General features: G+C 42.8%; 1 protein-coding gene across 1 annotated transcript in view; it reads left to right on the forward strand.

Annotated features, from left to right (window-relative positions):
- Positions 1-1,655: 1,655 nt before the first annotated feature.
- The window catches only part of LYPD6B (LY6/PLAUR domain containing 6B), a 58,516-nt gene continuing 37,850 nt past the window's right edge, over positions 1,656-22,321 (forward strand). Inside the window, exon 1 of the mRNA XM_055813095.1 lies at positions 1,656-1,754. The gene's annotated coding sequence lies outside the window, so the exon portion shown is untranslated. The remainder of the gene's footprint in view (positions 1,755-22,321) is intronic.

Consider the following 22,321-nt stretch of genomic DNA (forward strand, 5'->3'; position numbering starts at 1 on the left):
GGGACCTTAAAGACCATCTCGTTCCCACCCCTGCCCCGGGCAGGTTTCCCATCAGCCCAGGCTGCTCCCAGCCCCATCCAGCCTGGCCTGGAGCACTGCCAGGGATGGGGCACCCACAGCTGCTCTGGGCAGCCTGGCCCACCGCCTTGCCACCCTCACGGGGAGAGGTTCTTCCTGATCTCTGACCTGCATCTACCCTCTCTGCGCTCAAAGCCACCCCCGTGCCCTGTCACACGTGCCCCTGTAAGAAGCCCCCCCCCAGCTTTCCTGCCGGCCCCTTCAGGCGCTGGGAGCTGCTCTAAGGCCCCCCCGGAGCCTGCTCTTCTCCAGGCTGAACAGCCCCAGCTCTCCCAGCCCGGCTTCCCAGGAGAGGGGCTCCAGCCCCTAAGCATCTTCATGATCACTTGTAGATATACATGTAGATGATCATGATGATTAACACAGTGTGTTTAGTAGGACAGATTACTGTCCTGGCAGACTTAGAAATCCGTCTGTTAAAATTTGGAGTCAATTATTCCTAATCAGAATGAACTTTTGATTGCACTACTTTGGGTGCATAAGGAGTCACTTCTTCCTCACGCTCCCCGAGAAGCTGCTGTCTGCAGGATGAAGAGCTTTGGCTCCATCAGGGAGGAAAAGGCTTTCCAATTTAATAGTTTATATTAGGGACAGCAGCTGGGGCATCCCAAGCATTCCCCACTCGTCCTGCAGAGGAAGGCAAACGCTTACGGTGCCACACAACACAGCTTTTCGTGTTCATCAGAAAGATGCACCCTTTAAGATCTCTTAGATAAAGCTTGTGCCTGGATGATGAACTCAATTATAGAGCAGCCTGACTGCAAGTGTATCCCTACAATTTCATTTTCAGAATGTGGGATTGCATCAGAATGAACTCTATGAAAACACCACAAATTATTGTATCCATTTCCAAGATTCAGCTTACAGAAGAGAACAGTGAAAAACCAAAGGATAGGCGTTTGCATCCCTGCAAAAATACTCACTGCAAATCTATTGATGAAAACACCTCTTAGCTAAAACTTAGAACGTGTTGAATTTATCCTCCCAAGGGCTGAACTCAGTGGAGACTGTGTTTATCTTGAAATACAGGCCTTCGATAGTTTTGACTGTAGATACCTGGTGGTCAGGTGTTACCAGCTCAGGCGTTAACGTGCCTCTGATACTCGAACGACAGCGACGCCGAGGCCAAGGCCCACTGAGGCCTCCATGCCCATGCGGCATCTGCACAGCCTGGGCAGGCGAGGGCAGTCCCAGGAACTTGGATGCCAAGTCTGTTCCTCGGGATAACGTGGGAAGCACACCTGACTCCGGCCGGCCCTGCCGGGATTGCCAGGCTTCCTCCACCGGCCCTTCACGCCCCTGGGAACGGCGCCTTCTCGTTCGCAACCCACTCAGCACAGCCCCCCGGCTGACCGCATGCCCGCACGCCTCACCTCAAACCGCGCCAGCCTCGCCACCTGCCCCGCCGCCTGATCCCACCGGGCTGCGGTCCCCATGGCGGCCGCCGGCCCTGCCGCCCTCAGGTACCGGGGCCGGGCGCCTCAGCCCCTCGCCCGGCGGCGCTCCGCGGCACCGCCCGCGGGGGCGGGCGCGGGGGTGTCCGAGCCGCTCGCTCCCCGCCCCGGCCCCACCTCCGCCGGGCAGCCGGCACCGCCCGCCTCCCGCGGAGCCAGGGGCGCAGCGACCGGTGTGGCCCGGGCCGGCCGCCGCCTCACGCCGGGGCCGCCGGCCGGAGGGTGAGTTCCCGCCGCGGGGGAGCGCGGAGGGGCCGGGGCCGGTGAGGTACGGGCTGCCGCGCCTCGCGCGCCTCCCCTCAGGGCGAGAGGCGGGAAGGGCGGGCGGGCGGGCGGCCGGGGCCGCGCTGGGGCGCGCAGGGGCCGGCTCGGCGCTGCGGCGCCCGCGGGTGCTGAGCCCGGCGGGGCCGGGGGTGCTGAGCCCGGTGGCCCCCGGCCCCGCCGTTAGCTGGGAGCAGGAGGATTCAAACCTCCGCGCTGAGGGAGGCAGAAGCATTGCGGGAGGGAGCGAGCCCGTGAGAAGCGCTGGGCGTTCAGCGTCAAGTGCTTCGCATCCGAAATACACACCGTGTTTTATAGGTACGTTGTAAAATCGCAGTATTGCAGCAGTGTTCTTGGTGATTATACAGCTAAAAAAAAACCCCAACCAACCAAACAAAAAACCCAAACTCTTCATTTCTCACAGGTGTGTCAGGAAACTTTGTGCTTTTTTTAAAAGTAAACGTGTTACGCTTCACCCCTAGAGAATAGTCATTAAAATACGTGTGTAATGAAGCGAATACGAGTAAATAAATAGCACAAGTAAGTAAAAAAGACAAGCTGCCCACTGTGACGGTGTGTGAGGGGCCTGGGCACCTTTGCCTGGCCTGGCCCCCGGGAAGGGACACGGGCTCCTCGTGCGCCAATCCCGCGCAGCCGCCTTGTTTCCTGTGGAATTAGGCTGTGAGGTCCTTGGAGCGGTGACCGGTGGTGTCTGTGCAGTATCGAGGGTGCCGAGGGTGCGGCTCTGTGCAAGGCCTGTGGGTGCTCCAATGATACGGTTAATAAAAACAGTCCCAGCGTTGATGAGTGTACACTGTTCTTGGGGATAGAACTGGTTTGCGAGCCTCAGCTGGTTGATTCCTAAGGGCAATCTCAGGAAAAGAGGTGCATATGATTTCCCGTCTGTCAGAGGGTAACGCGGGTAGAGCCTGGAACTGCAGATGGAGAGATCAGAGCAAATGCAGAGAGCCATGTACTGCAACCTCTCTCATAAATACAGTACTGGTAATCCCAGATGCTCAGATAATGAGTCAAGTTTCCCTCCCTCAATAAACATGTTTTTGTTTAAAATAATAAGATATTAAGTGCTGAGATCGCTGTTTCTCAGGTTAGTTTTCAACCTCCAAGTTTACAGTTTTCAGGCTTCCTCTGTAACTATAAACGTCCTGATTGGGGCACCCCATTCTTCCTCTTCTCAGGTGAGTTTTTAAGAAAAGGACAGAAAACAGAAGGTTTATGATGACAAACAATAAAGCCCTCCCTTGTGTTGGAGAGTGCATATGCCAGCTCGGAGAAAGAGAATTCAAAGCTGAAAGAAGAGCCCATTCTCATTTTGGCGTGTCTACCTCGCATCGCCAGCACCAGGCAGTACCCGGGCCGAGTGTGGCCAGGCCGCACACCAGCAGTACAGTCCTGCAGGTGGATTCCAGAGGCAATTGCAGATGGATGTTTTCTAGCAAGGATGAAGGGAGTTGTCCTGTTTGCTACAGCGGGCATGGCTCAGTGATTCATCAATCTTTGCACAGCAATACTTCTGCTCTTCTAGTCAATCCACAATTCACTACTAATGCTGATGAGAGTCTTTTCCTCTTCTTGTCATGCCTTACTTGCTTTAAGTCAATTAGTGTTTCCCAGCGTGGTAACTGCAGCACTCTGTTCACAGCCTGTTGCATCACGTAAATAAATCCCTTCCAGGGCAGATAATCTTAGGGCCTTTTGCCTTAGCTTGTTTTTGCCAGAGCCGTATCTCCAATGCCTGACATCTGGCATTCTGGCTGTGTGATGTTAACTGTCAGGAGTCCGGTAAATCCTGTAATCAGCTTATATATGATGGATCCTCTGTGTTGATCCTTGAAACACTTCTGATGAATTCCATCCTCTGGCTGGCACCAGGTGCTGGATGCTTTATCCGGCAGAAAGAAAAGAGGGTGAGGGTAGACATGGTCTCTTTGTTGGGGAGGCATGGGATTGGCAAGTACTGCGGGTGAAAGAGTCAGTGTTAGAAGAATGGGCACCTTTTCATGCACCCTTGGGAACTCTCTAGAAGAGACACCTGTACCTTGCTAACTCATAGGCTGATACGTCCCGCACAGTCAATTTGTCACAGTCTCTTCCTGCCTTGTTTTCCATTTGCCCAAGCCTCAGTTGTGGGAGAAGAGATATGGAGCGTTTCCTTTTACACAAGTTGTGTCAGTTATGTAGGAGAGCCCTGTCTGAAATTGGGAGTTGCAAACTCAGGTTACAAAACAGAAGATACCAAGACTTGTGCGTGCTGTAGCACAGCACATCTTACCCATCACTGCCACGCACTTCAAGTGCAGGCAGCAGATAAGGAACTCAGTAGCAGAGGTAAGAGAAAGAGAATGGCAACACCTTGCATACTAAGGGTGCTTAATGTCTCTCAAGTAGAGCAAGATAGTTGAAGGGTAAAGAATTTTCCAGGGCTGTCTGTCATTTCTCAGCCCAAATGGGCCCTAAGCAAAAAAACCCCAACCCCACAAAACCCACGTACCCTCTACCTCACTAGTTTGAGGGGTTCTTTACAACAGTCCTCCATCTTAAATCAAATTTTGCTGCATGAATTCTGATACTTTAGAAAATCATCCTCCTTTTTTTAAGTCTAAATTCCTCGATATTTGCTTTTCTTTTGTCGTATCCAGTAGCTGAATTTAGTAGACTCAAGGGAAAGGAATGCTTCGGTTATTCATGTGTGTGACTCAAAGGACTTCTGGAAGAGGTACATGTCTAACAGTTTAAAAGCGGTGAAAAGGTACGTACAATAGTGCCACACCAATAAACTTCAGAAGGCATTTCAGATTGCAGCTCTCCTTAAGGATTGAGTTATATTGTATGATGTGTGTGTTGTTGACAGTTATTTTTCCATTAACTGCTCTGAGAATCTTTTAATCTAAATAAGAGGCTTCACCTTCAAGACTTTGCATGTGCTTTCAGCAGACATCTGGTTACCGGGCTGGTTTGTTCCGAGTGCCAAATGCTGAAATGAAGGCTCAGTATAACTGTTTGCATGTGTTGTTTTTCTCACTCAGAACCTAGTGCCCATGAGAAGCCAGAACAGAATGCACAAGCTACAATCCGTTTTCACATTGAAATGGCACCTTTCTCTCTGCGCCAGCAAAACTAGATTGGGATTTCTTGCCTGAAGCTCAGGGCTTTTTGATGTACCTGGTTTGAACTACAGGCTTTGGCAAGGAACCAAATTAGGGTAAAATGGTGTTCATTTGGCGGTTTTTGTCTTGATTTTGCTTTGATATTTAAACAAATCTGAACTGTTGTGTGAAACCTGCTGGAAATAAACTTAGGAAGCTCATTCTTAGTACCACTTTACAGATCTGGAAATGGGATACTAAAGTATTAGAACATGAGTCTTTCTGTTAAAAGATCTAGGCTTCAGCTGTATTCTGACTTGCTGAATGGTTCTAGACAAGTCATTTATCTTCCATCTGTTTCTTGTCTCATCAGTGGGAATAATGACGACTTTTCTATTTCCATGAATTGCTGTGAAAATTGATCAGTCTGTAAAGAATTCCCAGTGCAAACAGCACGGCAGTGATGGTATTATTAGGGGTGCCAGTTTCACCCCAAGAAATGTGAGCACATCGAGCTTCCCCATGTTTCAGTTTAACCATACGGAATGTGGAATTCTCTCCTATTAAAGATAGCAGTAGGTCAAATGGGGGTGGTGGGAGAGTCCAGAATGAAGGTGTCTGCTTGAATGTTTCTGTAAACCCTATTGCCTGTTTAGAGAAAGTTATTTTCAGCTTTAAATTAGCAAAGCATTAAAAAAAGATTTCTGAAGTCTATTTTCTTTTCTGTTCTTTCTCAAATAAAATGGTTTGATAACAAATCCCATCTCTCTAGAAGCATGGTGAGAAAAAAAATTCTTATTTGAAATGATGAGATTAATAAAAATTGTTCTGTAGCAGTGCCATTTATTAATCAGTGAGTTATGTAAAGGCACTCTACTGTGGACTGGGACCTCACTAGCAGTTAAATAAGTTATTCTGAAGTTTATAGATATGACACAGTCACTGCTGGTTGAACTCCATCCTGCCCTCAGTGCTCTTGCTGGAGAATTGTAAGCTCTCAGATCTAATGGCATGTTGTAAATGCTCCCTACGCCTTTGCATTTTAAATGCACTGGGTTGGCCAAGACCTGTTATTTAAGTGTTTAAGCTAAGCCAACTCGTTTGAATTGTAGTGACTTACAGGTCAACTGGATCATCGTTTCTGAGGTGACCATCTGAGCTGGGGACAGGAGGAGATTGCTGCTCCTGCCGGGCCGGCTGGCTGAGGCCAGGGGTGTTTCCACTGGCAGCTCTCAAGCCAGAGGAAGGTCCACTCCATCCTGCAGAATGTGTGCATACAGAAAGCATCATGTATGCAGAAGCTGGCTAGCTTCGTGGAAAGCAGTCTTCATCCTTCATTTTTTAAAATAGGAGTACATGTTGATATGCAAAATGGGCGGAGGTACTTGCAATAAGTAGGTGACAAATCAGATGTATGAATAGATTGAACTTACTGCTTACTCAAAATTTTGAAATATAGTTTTCACACTCTTTATTTATTTTGCTTGTAAGTTAGCGTGTCTGTGAGAACTATTTTCTTTCCCTATGTCAGTCAAAGTAGCCTTGTTGTGTCTCTATAAAGAAATGCGTCTACCTCCCTGTAGCCTAAGAAGATTACATGGGTATTTCCAAATGATAGAGAACCTAAGACTGAAATCCTTAGGCCTGTCTTGGGTTATACAGACAGAAAACTAACAGCAGTTGTAGGAGCAGTGCTTGATTTACATCTATATATACTTGCTCTAGGTTTAAATGCAAGTTATTGTAATTTCTGTCTGTTATTTAAAGGGAAATTTAACAAACAAAACCCCCTCTGTTAAATACTCACAGTCTTTAGTGGCCTGTAGGCCCTTGGTATAACAATGACACCTTCCAGAATTGCTCCATGAAATCTTTGGGTGTACATGTAGATGATTTCTTATTTGTATCTGTAATACACTTAGTGTTCAAGCTCTGGTCTGTGCAGCGCATTTCAGAGTTTGAAAGAACAGGTTGCCATACTAGACTGGCTCAATCTTAGATCTGTAAAGCTGCCTCTGGCAGTGATGAATAACTAATGCTTCAGGGAAGACTAATATCCTCTATTATGCACCTACCCAATTGGGCAATGTCAAAAACAGAAAGATAGGTGTAAGATTATCTTTCTGACCCCTGCAGATCATGCCCTGAAGTGTGGTGATTACCCTTCTCAGAGTCTAAACATGCGTAAGTGCAGATGGTAGATGTTACAGTCATCTAATCCTTTTTTTGAAAAGTGCTGCCCCAGCTTTGTCTTGATGTGAATAAACCTGTTGTGGCAAATTGCGCTAATTCAGAGCTCAACTTAATACATAGAAATGGAGCTAAAAGCTTATGAAATAGAGGGAAATGCAGGCGTATGTGCCTTGCATTGCTAATGCGGTAAGAATTATCCTCTCGGTGTGTAAAACCTTGTTTACAGGTACTGTTTTTGCCTTAAACTTCATTTAAGGCCAGATATGAAGAGTTTTGGTGCCTACATAAGCAGTACTTGTCAGATGTGAGTTTGGTGTTGATGTTCCTTTTTTAACCTGGTAAGCTTGAAAATCCATTTTGGCTATATGGCCACGTTTTCCTTGGCTCATAGCTGTGTGGCTGGGGAGCATGAGGTGGGTGTTCAGGTCCTGGCACTGTTCTCCAGCTGGAGTCATCATTTGTCCTCACAGTCCACTGGCTCCGTCTGTTGTGCCTGGCTCAAGTAATGTAACATCTTCCGTAGACTCGTCATTACAGCTGTTTCTGTAGTTTCCAGCAATTTGTGGTTGCAGGACTGTGCAGGATAATCCTCTAATTGACATTTCATCCAGGAGTCACAGGACAGAGAGCATGATCAGCTGTTTGATCTCAGCTATCCAGGGTAATGTGGCTGCTCCAACATTTGAGTCTGCTCAAAGGACAGGTCCTGTTATCCATCCTTTAAAACTAAGCCTACAAGTCAAACATTTTTAAAAAAATTAAGATTACAGTGGTTCTTCCCTCTTTGGAACTGTCAGAGAACAGACTGGTTTCCAGACACAAGTGCACTGGGGTTAAAGAGTAAATGGTGAATTGTATTTTATGTGGTATATCTGTAGACATCACCCTTTCTTAGTCTTTTTTTGGTGCATGTCAATTTAACATTCCACTTGTGGGGTGCAGGTTTAAGGGAATGGTCTCATATGCCTTACATGGTTTGTAGAATCAAATTAGAGGATGTTTATATAAACATATAAAAATTATTTTTGAGTATATAAAAAAAGGCAGCAGCACAGATTCTACAGAAGTCAAAGAAGCAGTTTGTCTGAACCAGCTAGAGGTGAGAGATACTGGCACAACAGCTGTTCTTCTGGGATTTCAGTTATTAAAACACTATGTGGTTGTAAGGGCTGGGGAATCTCCCTGTCAAAACTAATTCTGGATGCTAATTTTGGCTTTCAGCTGCATTCTGTTCGTCTTAATTTTTTTTATATTTTTAAGATTGTTACAACACTGCCTAATATCAATCCAGTCTGATAGAATTCAAAATTCATAGCACAGAAACAAAAGATTATTGCAGTTTGCAGTTCCAGGGAAGAGCCTTCCTGTGTTTTGTGGTGGTGGTGGTCTGGTTTTTTGATCAGTCCTTTCTCCCTTAGGAACTTCTACCAAGGATGCTCAGTATGCTCCCCTACTTCATACTGCCATCCCCTGTGTCACCTTACTGAACACTTGCTTCTGTTGTCTTTTCTAGTAGCACCTCACTGAAGCTGCAATACTGACCACTTGTCACTGGGCAGCCACATTCTGATATTATCATTGTTTTAGTGAATGACTATTGGATTTAATCTAGGCCAGGTTTTAATTCCACCACCACCCCCCATCCCCACTTTCTAATAAGAATTTTTCTCTGACTAGATGCCGTGAAATTGATACTCTGTGCCTTAATAATTACATTTCATGTCAAGTTATTTCGATTTAACAAAATAAACTGAAGGGATTTCTTGCTTTAATATGTGTGTATTATTAGCAGAACACAGACCAAACTGAGCATAATGTTACACATTGAGGTATGTGCTGTAGTTTTGCAGGAGTTACTGTTAAATATTAGAACAGGATTTGAAAATTCTCACTGATTCATTAGATCAAAACTGAAAAGGATAATAAAGTGTTAAGCTTTAAAAGAGTATCACTGTTAGGTTCAGGAGTTGCTTACAGCTTTCTTCATAACATTTCAGAATTGGCTGTTTGGCTTCATATTTGGAAATCCAGCACTGGCTGCTACCCTTGGAGGACAGCTGACCAAAGGGAATGAGGAGCAGTAAATCGTGTCGGTATATACAACAACAACAACAAAAGAGGAGTCCTGTTTAGAGGAAATGCTGATTACATTGTTCCCAACTGCTTCCCTTTCAGCCTACCCACCTCCAGCAATATTACAGTTTCTGTACTTTCTTGGTACTAAAGCTTTTGGTAGTCTGAGTAGTCGGGCCAGACTGCTACCAACATCCCTATGCCAGTGAGGTTTGTGGGAGGGAGGGTGTGTATGCATACCTGAAGGTATTTTGTGGTTCCCACCTGCCTCTGCGCTGTTGATTCAGTACAGTTCTTTTGCAAGCTGGTTTGTTGAAATGATCCAAGTTCAAAACAATCCTATTCAAAACCCAAAATTCCCAGCTTTCTTTTCCCTCCCTGTAATGAATCTCATATTTGGAGAGATTACCAGATTTATGAGAGTATGGCTAGAAAGAATTTACACTGACACAAATTATGTCTAGAGTGGAAAAACTTAAAATAGGTGTTTAAAGTATTAACGAGGTGTAGAAGAGCTACAGATTTACAGCTAATCTGCACAGACTCGAAAATATCTCTTCTTCTGTGAAGCAATGAAATGAAGTTAATTACAGTATAATTAGACAAGAAGATCTGTCAAGCGAGGTAGGATTTCTACTTCACTAGTTCTAGGAAATGAGACATTCGGTGTGCACCTTTTCTGACAGAATTGTGTGAAGGGCTGAGAGTGCCGTTTGAACCGTACACTGTAACATAGGTACTGTAAGATACTTACAGTAAGGTTTTGTTTGAACCAGCCTGCTAATTTAACTAAAATCTGCATGGCTTTTTTTTTCTTTTAGAATCAAGAGATTAAGGGCTATCGTTGCCTACCTCCAGGCACCATGATTTCTGTGCTAAGTCAAGTCACAATTCAGGGCTCCTGGTGTTCAGGCTGACAACAGTTCTCCATTTCCCCCCGCCCCACCTTGATACTGCGAATGACCAGCTTTTTGAAAGTATCAGGTATTAGGACTTGAAGCTAATAACTCTTGCTGAGACTACTATCTTAACCTCTGGATATGTAGTGTATGTACTCGGTGCTGCATCATCTTGATAAGGACTAGTTGTTGTAGGGTATCTAATGTGAAACGTGATGGAATGGAATACTTGTCATAAGCAGAGTATTTGATATTTCAGTTGTGTTATCCCAGCTGTCTTTCTCACATTCAAGTTTAATGAGTTATGATCATGTCATGTGGTTCTTTTTGTTCTGTCGTGGTTTGAACAATAGCTTATTTAGTTATAAGAAAGTGCCAGTGCTTCCTGGATTTTGAGGAACTAAGCAGATTATATTTTCAAAATAATGAAGATATCAGTTTATCTTATTTATGGATTTGTCTTGCAGAGAATCAAAATACAACCAGTTTGTGATTATACAGCAGCCGCCATCTTGAATGGTGCCATTAGACTTGAACTGGTAACTTCTGGGGCTAAAAATATGAGCTTGAGTAAGAAATACCTGCTCAGTGTCACCAGTGAATTCCCCTTACGTGACTTCCACACTTGTAGTTCGTGGGTGTCACAGGGCAGTAGTATCAATGATCATGGTGCTTGCTAGGCTGAGATTGGCAAGGGGTATATATCTAGGTGTTCATCAAGAAAGAAAAATTACGCATTTGTCCATATTCTAGGCTAATGCAGTTTGAATTTATCATTATATTAGCTTGTGACTTTTTGTGCTTCTCCAAGCAATAATTTTGATTAGACTTGTATGTCTTGGCTAGGGTGGGGAACAGTCTGAATACTGAAGACAGATGTTGTTGTGTTTATTGTTCATTTGTTTTTCTGTTTGTGTGTAGTTTTATTATGAGTCTCTTTGTATGCATTTCACCATGATGTGTCCTTCCAACCGCCAGCTGTAATTGTTCCTCCTTCTGGCTGTAGGTTTGATTGTTTTGTGTAAACGCTCTTGATATGTGAGATTTACACATTCCATCTACTTGCCAGGATTTAGAATCTCAGTTCACTTAGAGCAGTTCCTCAGCTATTGTGAATGTCCTCGATGGCATGCTGAAGTAGACTTTACTCCCTTTCCTGGCCAACATTGACTTTAGCAACACCCTAGTGATTTGACAAATGGATTTCTGTCTGATGGGAAAGAATTGTTTGCTGTAGTTCAAAGCCAGTTTCAGAGATATAGAAAAATATTTCACTAAGAATTAACAGGAGAGGAAGAAAAGGCCTCTGCTGACATACTTTATTGCCACAGGACTTACTTTTACTTGTTAGAACTTAGTAAGCCCGCCACCTAGTAGGGCAAGCTTTAAAAAAGGTAGATGTTTGGTAGAGAGAGGTTGTTTACCTTTTGTTATTTACACCGAAAGATACACAGTGTAACAGAAGTCGCATCAAATATTTTAACACATAGCATTTTTCTGTGTTATGTAACATATGGCACAACGAGCATTTGTCTTTCAGCAACAGAATTTGGTTTTTTTGCATTGACTGAGCACTGGCATGGGTTGCTCAGGGAGGTTGTGGAGTCCCCCTCCTTAGAAATATTCACAAACTGCCTGGATAAGGTCCTGCACAACCAGCTCTAGGTGCCCTGCACGAGCAGGGCAGTTGGACAAGATGACCTCTGCCAGTCTCAACTATTCTGTGATTCAGTGATCAGGTTGTCATTGTCATTTTTGAGTTATTGTTGGAAGGAATTGTTTCTGTGCAGAGCCTCATACAGGAGCTTGCTCATGGAGGTTTGTACTGGGTCCAGCTGGGATTGTGTTCATGGAATCACACAATGATTTGGGCTGGAAGGGACCTTAAAGCCCACCCAGTTCCACCCCTGCCCTGGGCAGGGACACCCCCCCCCCCCCAGCCCAGGCTGCTCCCAGCCCCATCCAGCCTGGCCTGGAGCACTGCCAGGGATGGGGCACCCACAGCTGCTCTGGGCAGCCTGGCCCACTGCCTCGCCGCCCTCACGGGGGAGAATTTCTTCCTAATACCTGATCTAAATCTGCCCTCTAAGAGGAGTTATTTTTCTTCGTAGCAGCCCATATGGTGCTCTGTTTTATATTTGGGATTAAAACGTGTTGATAACACGTGATGTTTTGCTATTACTGAACAGTAGTTGTACAGCATCAAGGCCTTCTCTGTTTCTCACTTTCCCCCCACAGCAAGTAGGCTGGGGGTGGGCACAGGGCTGGGAGGGCATATAGCTGGGACAACAGACCTGATCTGGTCAGAGTGGTCTCCCATACCATATCATGTCATGTTGAGCAATACAACCTGGGGGGTAGTCTTTTCAAGATAGCTGTTGCTCAAGGAGTGGCTGGGCATTATTGGTCCACTGGTGGAAGGGGTGTGTGATTGCCTTTGCACCACTTATTAAACTGCCTTTATCTAAACCCACAGTGTTTTCCTTACTTTTTCTCTTCCAATTCTTTCTCCCATCCCGCTGAGGCAGGGAGAGAGCAAGCCTCATGGTGAGTGTTTAATCGCTGCCTGGGGTCAATCAACCACAGGGTTAAGGGAGGAAGGGGACAGAACCGAGAGAGAGACTGCAGAACCTAAACAGTGTTACTGTAGGTACCTAATGACTTGGCAGTGTATCGATCCGAAGACTGTGTTCTTAGTTGTGTAAGACAGGCAAAACTTCACGCAAGAGCCTTCCACCATTCTACTGAGTTTTTCCAATCTTACCCACTTTTTATTTGGCTTGCCATTGGTGTTACCCACCTGGGAAAAGAGCAATTAAAGTAACCAGCTTTCTCTCTGCTGGTGAGACAGTGTGACTAATGAACAGCATTCCGTCTCTTAACTTTCAGGGAGTGGCTTTTGGGGCCATTTTACTTCTCTTACATTTTCAATAAAGCAATTTTTAAAAGTGACTAGTGCATCCTGGAGTGTTAGACATACAGGTTGCTACCCTGAACCTCTTGCATGTTTTGTATTCTAACTGCTCTTGGATTTTTAAACCACTAGCATCCATCCCTTCCTTCCAAAGTAAGACCATTAAAGCTTTTAGTAATTGCAGCTGCAGGGTGGAACGCTGCCTCCTAAAAAGACGGATGACAAAACTACCCTTGGCTTGAAAGAGGCTGTGTTTTCACTTCTTTTAAAAAATGCACAGGCCATACAGTGACTCTTCTGATGCCTTAATTCAGTAGAAAAAGGTTGAAGAGCTACAGTGTGGGTCAGGTTTTTAAACAGATGTCAGTAGTTGAAGTCAGGTCTTTTGAAAAACCCGTACAGAAATATAATGATAGTAGGTACAGGAAATCAGAAAGTAAACACTTTTCACTGTTTTTAAGGGTTATTCTAACTTGAAAAAATGTCATATGGTGCCCAAACACTGGAAAATGTCATTGGACACATGAATTTATTTATGAACGTTCTTTGTATCCCACTGTCATGCTAGAGTAAGTACAATTAGAGACAGATCCTGGGATTTTGAAGGCTGAGTGAATGCATTGTGTACAATCTTGATAGTCACAGAGATGCACATAGGATAATTTTAGGCAGCGTGGAAAGAGAAGGATTTCCTTTCCTTTCCTTTCTTCGCTTTGGGCAGCCTTGCATTATTTCTGGGGACAGCTCTGACTTAAGCATTCAGAAATGAGGAAGCAAAAATGGTTTTAGGGTTGACCTTGAGGCCTGGAGGTCTTGGGAAGGATGCACTCTGCGTCTGTTCCAGTTGCTTATCAGGGAAATAGTAACATGGCTATAAAAAACCATGAAACAGGGCGGTTAGTGCCTGTAGTTCAAACTGATGGATAACCATGAGACCATGGTGGTTTCTTTGGCTGGTGGCCAGAGGAGACTACAAAGACTTCTTCAAAGTAAGAATCCAAGATATTGCAGGCTTTCTCTGGATGTGTACTCAAGAAAATAAATAGTGCTGATAGACTTGTTGTACTGGCATGGTATTTCCAAATTGCTTTTCTCTAATTTCATTAATTGTGTTAATGTTTTACCTGGGTTTGTTTAGTTGTGGAATTTTGTGTAAGCTTGAAGACTTGATATTTTAAAACATAGATTAGTTAATTCTCTAGTTATTTCTAGGGTTTGGATGTTTTAAAAGCATATTCCCATCTTCTTTAATATTGCCAAGAATGTGGCAATGCTTCTGTGATGACAGGAAAGTCCAATTTGTATCACTTTTCTCACATAAAGTTTTGTTTATTCTGTGTGGATATAAAATATTTTTTTTCTTGGTAATACCAAGAAGGTGGAAGGCATATGTTTATTAAATATATACCTCCGTATGTGGCTTTGTGAGTTGTCAGTGTAGTTTGGCCACCATAGCGAAGTAATTATATGGTAAACTCTTTTTAAGAAGCATGTGTAATTGCAAAAGAAATCTTTGCTTGTGTACTTAGTTGCCAAAATAAAAGGAGTTGAGATCTGCTCTGAATTGTCAGAATGCACTTTTAACTAGTTAAATCCATGTTTGCAACCTTGCCTGTGGTTAACCACCACTAGATAAGATCATGGACTGTCTTATGGTGAGTGCTAACAAGTAAGGGATTGATGATACAATTCACATTTAAATTACTTTGTGCTTTATTTTTTTCTGTTGGCTTTGGCTTTGAAGGAGCTTTCTGTGCTGTGAGGAATGTTAGCAATTTATTAAGTGTCTGTTTCTCAGAATAATCCATTGTAGCTGGAAAGGTGATGGTTGGCCTTCCGTAATACTACACTGCTCTGTTTTCTTGCAGTGCTTTATTGGAGAGGCTTCAGTGCTTAAGACCTCTGACAATGTGCTAAATCACATGTCTGGACATATGCAAGATAGGAAACTTGAATCTTGGCAGTATATACGCTATTAAGTCAACATAGCAGCCACACTGCATCTCTTCCTGTTCCTCAGTTATCAAGAAAAGCAAAGAGAATTTATTTCAAGTACTACCTTAATCCTATCCCAGCTATTAGCATAAATCTTCTTCAGTTTTCACTGAAGTTTATCAAGTAAAAGTGGTATTTGAGCTGGAGCAGCTGAGGTATGCCACCAGGGTCATCGTGTTATTTTACCAGAGAAATCACAGTGTGTATATGTGTGTGTGTGTCTACATATGAAAAAAAATTATAAATTTTATATTGAATTATAGTATAAAATCTGTTAAGAAATGCATTAATAATATTCAGTCAAACTAGCTAGGCAGATGAGTGGTGTCCTCCACCAGACTGTAGCCTGCTGCAGAACTGTTCAGAAAAAATAATAATCTTTGCAGCAAAGTTTCTAGATGATCTTTTGTGGAGTATAGTTCTTATGTATTTTCATTTAAATAAAGGATTTTCTTATGAGCACCTTAGGCATTTGATTATTCCCCCAAACAATGGCAGTAATAGGAATTCTGTGGATTGTGTCAAGTATCTCTCGTTTTCATCTGTCTGCTCAGTTACAGCATTTTTTATCTCTTCGTCTTGTACTTTGCCATGCAAGGTACTTTGATTAGGACTGTGTGTAAGATTTAAATTTCTTCGGTCAGCCTCAGCACTGCTGCTGCTTTGCCTGACATGAACAATGATGTTCCATGGAGTGCCTCATCGTTCCCTAACTACTGTTAGCAGCGTTATTGATCAGTGATTTTAATGTCAACACTGTGGTCGGAGTAGGATGTGGGCATTGGTGAAAGATGAGCTTTTCACGTGGGAGGAAATATTTTGCATGCCGTGATTGTGGAACTCCCAGTCCAACTGTTTCTGCTCTGTCTAGAAATAGATGTGTGATGGATATAGTAGTATGCTTGTCTTTATTTTTAAAGATGTCCACTGGAATCTGGACCTCCTGGTAATTTAAGGCTTACACCTGCAGAGAATTTACACTTACAGCTACTGCTTTGCTAGAAGGAGGATATTTGGATCTTCTGGCACTTAGATGCAGCCTGGCTTAAGCTTTATTTATTTAATTATTAATATGATCCAATCTTTATTTCAGATTACTTTAAAAATGGCCATTGGTGAGCCTGGATTTTCTAGAATATCATTTCCTTAGTGGCTTCTGTATCTTATTCATGTTATATTTTATTTCTCTCCAGAATGAACTTTGTGTTAAAGAGCACGTGTTGAAGAAAGTCTTTGTGGCATTATATGGGATTTGGCATTCTGCTGTGAGGATTACTGATGGGAGATGCCCGGCTAATTCCCAGGGCATACTGTTCCCACAGACAACCTGGAAATAGGTGTGGTTGACGTGAGTAGTAGCAGCAAAGGTATGAAGCTAAGATTGCCTGCTGGAATGGCAGCTCATCAAAGGGCTAGGAAAATCTATAAACTGAGCAATAAAGTTACTTTGAAAGTTTCAGGTTTACTCATTTTACTACTGCAGGAAAATGCTTGTAATGCATATACACATAAAACACATTGGTTTATATTGTGAATATAGTATATATTCTTTGAATAAGTAGATAAGGGGAAATCCCTTCAGAACTCTTCTAATAACTGTGCTTTATAAACAGGTTATTTTCTCCTGGGATAATCTTAGACAGTGTTTATTGAGGTTTCTTCAACTGAATTGTTTCCTTTCTATGTAAAGGATGCAGTAGTTAATCGACTTCTAAGTGTACTTGGAAGAGGGTTAATTGTTAATCACTGTCACCAATACTCAGAGTCGTCTAAACTAATTCGGTGAAATTCATCTTCCCTGCAGCAGCAAGTGCTGTATGGTTTTGGCAGTCTGCTGTTAATAGACATCAGTTGTACAGCTTTGCCATGTGGCTGAATCCATGAAAACTCTTGATACGTGTTTTGAAAACAGCCCTTAAAATGGTATTGAAATCAAGGAAATGCTGCATGAAACCCTAACGTCAGTTTGTATTCCTTACTGATACCAGGGAATTCATGGCAGCTGTCAAGGGCCTACATTCTATCTGTGGGAAGATGCCTGAAGGTATGCAGAAGAGGGAGGCTAGGGAAATACAGGTTTTTAAACCATGATGCTCTTGGAAATATAGAGCTTTATTCTGGTTTACCAGAGGCGTTTATCCTCACTAAAAACTCAGATGCTTTATATGCCAAAGTCATTGGATAAAAGAGTTGATAACTGAAACGAAGACTGGAATGCAGATCTTCCCAGGTGATCGTTGTGCCTGTGTGTGTGAGTGTGTCTGTGTGTGTGTGTGTCTGTGTGTGTGTGTGTCTGTGTGGTCTTTCTGTCTGCAGGATGGACCTTTGATGTTCCCTGCAAGGTGTATCAGTTTCAGCAAGAGAGATCAAGAGCTTCGCGCTCTAAATGAACACGTCAGCTGTCAATAGAACACTTGGAGAAGCAGTGGTCTCAATCCTAGCAGGAATTAACCCAGATCTCCGACATCTGAGGCAAGCGTGCCACTTAACTCCTGTTGAATGGAGCCACTAAATGGGGCAGAGCAGCCCTGCCTGTTACTAGCCCTCCAATTACTACCCCCACCACTAGCCTGCTTCCCCACAAGTGAAGGAATCTGGTCTGAGTGCCATCTGGATCAGACCCCTCAGATGGAAGCCCTCAAGAAGGGCTTGTGAATACAAGTGTGAGACTGAGTTGCAAGATAGGGTGGTAAGCTGCTCAGGCCTGCCAGAATTGGGTGTGCCTGAAAGCAGAATTTCGTATGATTACAGAATGGAAAACTTTCAGGTGCCTGGGGAATCCTGGTAGCAGCTAAGAGGGTGAATGTGAAAATTGCAGCTTTTCATTTGTGTATCTACTGTGATTATTTTATTATTATTATTATTATTTTCAACATAGATTCCTTTTGTGGATTTAAACCTAGGTGCTGGAAAAAAATGGAAAAAAAATTGAAAAATACCGTTTAAGCTCTGCAAGAAAAATCACATCAGTCCATCTCATCAAAGTCAGCTCAACTCTCTAATTTACAACGCAGAAATAATTTCTGATGGTGGATTTATGTATATGAATGCCATTCAGTTCATGGCTAATACCAGTTCTAACACAGGAATGGTTTGACTAGAGTTTGGTTTAGGTTTTTTCCATTCTCTTCAGTTGGTAAAGAAAGACTTAAAATGGAGGGATTAGCAAGTTGTGCTTGCATGCATTTTCATATCCCAAATATTGGCATATCGCCCGAATGTCTCTGCTGGGTGCATTGACCTGGTAATGCAGTAGCCAGTGGTTTAGAAAACTGGAATTTTTATCTTCTATTTTGATAGGAAAGCCTGAGGCTGTGAATAAGTATTGTGCAGTGCAATACCCAATAGTATACCAGACACAGGGAAAGTTAATTGTGCCTGTAGCTATAATAGTATGTTAAATACCAGCGTTATTAATCTTTCCTCACCTCAGAAACTTGTAGTCCATGTATTAATGTGTTTTTGTATGAGATTTAATTGCTCGGGCTTGTAACAAGTCAAAACTTAAGATCCTGTTTCTCACTGTGACTTGAGTCTTGAGGAATTGGTTCTATTTAAAAGCAGCAAATTGTTGTTTTGATTATATTACATTTTCAGTGGCATGCAGGGATTCATCTATGGCTGCTCAGAAGGTTTAATTTTTAAGGACGGGTATTAGGTGGCAGAAAGCAGATACACATTGTAGTTAGGCAACCCCAAAAGCCTGCTGCTCCACACACCTGTGTGTCTCATGGGATAAGGGTGTTAATAATAGAATGTCAGAGTCTCCTTACTGAAATGGACAGTCCATTTGTGTTCTGTAGGTGGTAGATGCTATCCATGGAGTTTTCTTCTGTTCTTTGATAATACACTCAGCGTTTTTCTGTAAGAAGGTATTACTCTTTTCTGAAAAACCAGTGTGATTCATAGAGCATTTTGACATCACACCAGGTAGTAATGTTAGTGAGTCGATGGAGACAGCTCGCCAGGCACTAACCTGGGACACTCTGGGTTGTGGCATGGTGTAGCAGCTCACTTTCCGTCTCTGTAACTTTCCCTTGAATACATTCAAAAGATTTTTGGAACATAAAATACATGAAAATAATTTCTCTGCAGGGATATCTGTTATAGCTCTACTAGGTCTGGAATTGCACTGTGAACTAAATCTAGTTTATCTCTGTATTGCTCTGATTAAGACAAGCACCTAATTATATCCATAAATCTGTTAAAGTGAATGGTAGAGCCTGTGGCAGAGAGCTTTGCTGGTCTGGGATCTAAGTGGGGTTGACTAAAGCACATAGCTGGAAATGTACAATTCAGATGAAATGATGTTTTTGTTATTTGGCGTTTGCTTGTATGGCATACATCAGCACCAGCCCTGAAGGTAAGATGCTTTACAGATGAGTGGAGGCCAAGGCTCAGACTAGGGCAATGATTTTCCAAAAGTAAATAGCAGCCAGGAGTGATGCTGGGAAGGGAATTCCAGAGTTATGGCTTCCTGCACTTAACTTGAATCATGTCAGCACCATATTCACTATCTTAAAGAAATTACAACAATAAAACACCTTAATATTTATCTTAACATAATAAAGAAAGGTATTTCTCACAATAAAATATGATTAGACATGTGGAAGAAATAATAGTTTCTAAATTAGCTTCAGGTGAAGTCAAAGTGTACCTTTTATTACATGGTTTTGGCTTTCACATTGCATAAGCTCAAAGTAGCAATGCTTATTTTTAAGAGTTAAAAAAACCCTAAAAGGTTAGAAATTTTATTAAAAGGTTTTGACATTCAGTCTGTCATCATTGCCTTCTCAAGAATGCATGCAATTTAAAAAAAATATGCTAAAGGAGGTGGTTTTGTTGAATGACATTGATCTTCTTTGGAGTTCTTGTTTGGTTTTCTGCTTGTTAAGCTTCTGACTTGGAAACAGACTTGAAAAGGCTGAGAACTATGACATTAGGTGTAGCTTTTAGGCATGTCATCAGGTCTAGTAATATAATTTATATGCTGAACTTGATTTTTATTTATTTTTAACAGCAATGACCACTACTTGAAAGTCATGCTTTTCTTCTATCTTCTCCTCACTTTGAAGTGCAACACTAGTATCCCTTCAGAAGGTTTATGAGATAGACTACTTGCAAGGTTTCATCTCAGTTTTTGAAAATTATTTTCAGTTCTTCTGGCCTATACCAACAGCATTTTTGTGGCTCAGTGCACATTGTTAAAACGTGCACAGGATAGGAATGTATAGAAAAACAGAAGCAAAATTTATACTCGAGAAACAAACTGGTGGATGTAAGCCCAAGTTTTCATGCTGAGTAACAAAAATGATAGACCTCAGTACAGCAAGGGCAGAGAAGAAACAGTATAGGAGGTGTAAATCATATGGTTTATGTATTTTCTTATTTAAAAAATTATAAGGTAATAATTGTATAGTTCAAATAAAATCAAATGCTGTTCATAGTGCAGAGCTAAGAAATTAATTACCAGAATCCCTACTGGATAATATGAAAAAGGGAATTTTCATTTTTTTTTATCTCCTAGAGTACTGGAAACAATGCAAGACCTCACATCACCAGTACAACGGAGCTGCTGATGTAGGCTGGAACACCAGCATGGACCAGTGGCTTCTCTGTTGTGGTTTTTTTGAAGTTTCTGTGCAGTATTCGGCAGTTTGTTGCCTTTCAGCCACATGGCCTGTTAATAAGCTATAGCTATTCGTTTATAAGGTGCCTATGGTGGCAAAAATGTTTTGTATATGTACAGACTGAATAGTGGGAGGGATTTGAGGGGTTTTTCTTTATTTGATGTTATGTTGAGGTTGCTTAGAAATATTTAGAATACCTGGCTCTTACACAGTTATCCTTTTTTTTTCCTTTTTTTTTTAATACAGTTTTCTGGTACATATTTACCTGTCCTGGAGGAGACCTAAGTACCTTTTTGTATAGCTCTTCTTATCTTGGTTTCTGTAGCTGAGTGTGCGATAGGCAGTATTCTGCTTGCTGCTGAACGGCTGCACTGATGAGAGCTGCCAATTGTTACCAAGTTCCTTGCGACCTTCACAAGCCACTTACAGGGCGATGCTGGAGGTATTTTGCATGGTTGTTGGGATACTATATGTGAATCCTCTCAGTATTCCACGCCTTAATTTGTATTATGGACATGGAAGTGAATTGGAGCAATTAAAGTCTTTTAAGTATGTGCCTCATTATTTTTTTTGTGGGGAAAAAAACCACCAAACAACCAAAGCAACAACCTCTTTGTTTTGAAAAGCTAGAAAATCCTTCCCACAAATTAAATTCTGTTAAATTTTTATTATGTTGTAATACAGTGTCTAGAACCAGACAACATGTTTGTAGTGAAACTCCTTTTAGTGCAGACTAGGGACCAGGAGGTTTCACTGGAACTTGCCAAGGGTGAATGGGCCTCAGCAAGTGTCTGGATGGAGACTGTGAAATTAGAAGAGACGTCAGAGGATACGTGCTGAAGCCTTTTTAAATTAACTTGCACTGAGTGCAAGGCTTCAGAACGTGCTTGAGGTAGAATTGTGGCCTTTCCCAGCAGAAGCTAAGGGTAACTGTACACACTGTCCTGCACTAGAAACAAAAATCAAATGAAATTCATGTCTCTGGTACACAGTTCTTGTTTAGCTTGGTATGAAGTATCCCAAGCGGCTTGCCGAAGCCATGATGAAGTAGGCTGAATTGTTTAAATCATGGATCTGAATTGTTTAAATCCATGCCCAGTCTTTGGCATTTTTGCCCTCCATTTTATCTCATTGTGTACAGATTGCTGCTGATCTGAAATGCTAAAGACATTTATAGTGTTGATACTATGTAACGGAGAGAGTTAGAAGCACCTCTGAATATAATGATGAACCAATGTTATGAGGTCCTACAGGTGGGTTTTGCAAATATTGGTAAAGAAACAGCATGTGAGGTAAAGAGCAAAAAGGGGGCCTGGAGGACAGCAAGTTGAACCTAAGTCGGCAGTGTGGCCTTGCACCAAGGCATGCAACCAGATCCTGGGCTGTATCGGCTGAGGGAAGCGATCCTTCCCCTCTGTTTGGCCATTGCCAGACCACGTATGGAGTGGCGTTACTGGTTCTGTGCGCATAGTCCAAGCAAACACTGGGAAAGTGTTGTGGTTGCAGCCAAGGTGTGCAAGATGGGCAGGAGCTAGAGACACCTGGGTTTGCTCAGCCAGGAGCAGAGAAGGCTGCAGGGGATGTTACACCATCTCTTCCCCCAGCTGGAATCACCAAATTATTTATGTTCACATAGACAGTGAAACTCCAGAGGAAAACTTGGTGCTCCAGGAAATAAAAGGGAGAAGAAGGGAAGGTGGCGCTAGCTGGGTCTGGC

Source organism: Falco peregrinus, chromosome 8, assembly GCF_023634155.1.
Source record: "Falco peregrinus isolate bFalPer1 chromosome 8, bFalPer1.pri, whole genome shotgun sequence".
Classification (NCBI taxonomy): Eukaryota; Metazoa; Chordata; class Aves; order Falconiformes; family Falconidae; genus Falco; species Falco peregrinus.